Consider the following 1,794-nt stretch of genomic DNA (forward strand, 5'->3'; position numbering starts at 1 on the left):
GAGCGAAAATGCTCGGGTCATTTAAATACTACACATCTTTTAAGGCACAAAGCGAGGATCAGAACAACGAAACCCCAATCCTACGTTCTTTAAAAGACTGCGATAAGAAAATTACAGAGGATAGGAATCCTTGGGGGAAACCACAGAAAATAAAAACATGCAGCGACTTCCTTAATTGCCCCAGGTCTTAAGCGTAGTATCGCTTGACAACGTTGGAGTTCACAGGTGAAGGTAGTTCCTCGTCATCCATGTTGGCGAGCACAAGGGCCCCTACGGATAAAGCCTTTTTTATGACGAAAGGCCCTTCGTAGTTCGGGGCCCACTTTCCCCTATTATCTTTTAGGGCTTGGGAGACTTTCTTCAGTACCAGGTCCCCTTCGCTGAATCTGCGCGAGCGTACTTTCTTGTCAAAAGTGTTCTTCACTCGTTTTTGGTATAAACACCTGTGGCTCATAACGGCTAGACACTTGCCTTCTATGCGATTAAGTTTATCAAAATGTGCTTGGGCCCATTCCGACTCCTTCAATCCGGACTCCACCAAGATTCTTAATGACAGGACTTCCACCTCAAATGGTAGCACAGCCTGCATTTCGTATACCAATGAGAACAGCGTTGCCCCGATTGATGTGTGCACTGAGGTTCAGTAACCATGTAGCGTGAACGGGAGCATCTCGTGCCAGTCCTTGTATGACACAGTCATCTTCTGGATAATCTTCTTGATATTCTTGTTGGATGCCTCCACTGCTCTGTTCATCTTGGGTCTATAGGGTGTGGAATTGTAGTGTTGGATCTTAAACTCCTCGCACATTTCCCCCATCATCTTGTTATTCAAGTTGGTGTCATTGTCCGTGATAATCTTCCTCAGCAAACCATACCGGCAGATAATCTCCCTCTTGATAAACCTGACCACCACACTCCTCGTGACGCTAGCGTACGAAGCAGCTTCGACCCACTTGGTGAAGTAATCGATCGCCACTAGGATGAAACGATGTATGTTCGCAGCTTTGGACTCTATGGCCCCGATCACGTCTATTCCCCACAAGGAAAATGACCACGGTGCAGCCAAAACATTCAGAGGCAGGGGCGGAGCGTTGACATTGTCCGCAAACGTCTGGCATTTGTGACACTTCCTCACATGGAGACAACAATCGCTCTCCATGGTGAGCCAATAGTAGCCCGCCCTTAAGATCTTCCTAGCCATGGCGTGCCCGTTAGCGTGAGTACTGAAAGAGCCCTCATGGACCTCCCCTAATATGCTCTCAGCTTCTTTAGCGTTCACGCATCGGAGCAAAACCATGTCATGGTTTCTCTTGTTCAGTATACTTCCGCTCAAGAAGAAACTGACCGCCAATCTCCTTAACATCCTCTTGTCGTTATCGGAAGCCTCTGGTGGGTACTCTTTGCTTTCAACGTATCGCTTGATGTCGAAATACCAAGGCTTACTGTCCCGCTCCTCTTCCACCGAATAGCAATGTGCGGGTCTGCTGCGACACCTGAACTCAATGTATAGTCGGTCTTCATGTGGTGTCAGCTAGAACATGGATGCCAAAGTGGCAAGCGCATCAGCCATTTTGATTTTCCTCTCGAGGAACGTGATGGAAGGAGATCTCATCAAAGAACTCAGCCAATTCCTTGATATAGGCCTGGTAGGGTATCAGTTTGTGATCCCTAGTCTCCCATTCTCCTCTCAGTTGGTGAATTACAAGCGCTGAGTCTCCTTACACCTTGAGTAGCTTGACGTTGAAGTCAATTGCTGCCTGGATGCCCAGAGCACATGCTTCGTATTCAGCCATG

Source organism: Glycine soja, chromosome 20 (genome assembly GCF_004193775.1).
Source record: "Glycine soja cultivar W05 chromosome 20, ASM419377v2, whole genome shotgun sequence".
Taxonomy (NCBI): domain Eukaryota; kingdom Viridiplantae; phylum Streptophyta; class Magnoliopsida; order Fabales; family Fabaceae; genus Glycine; species Glycine soja.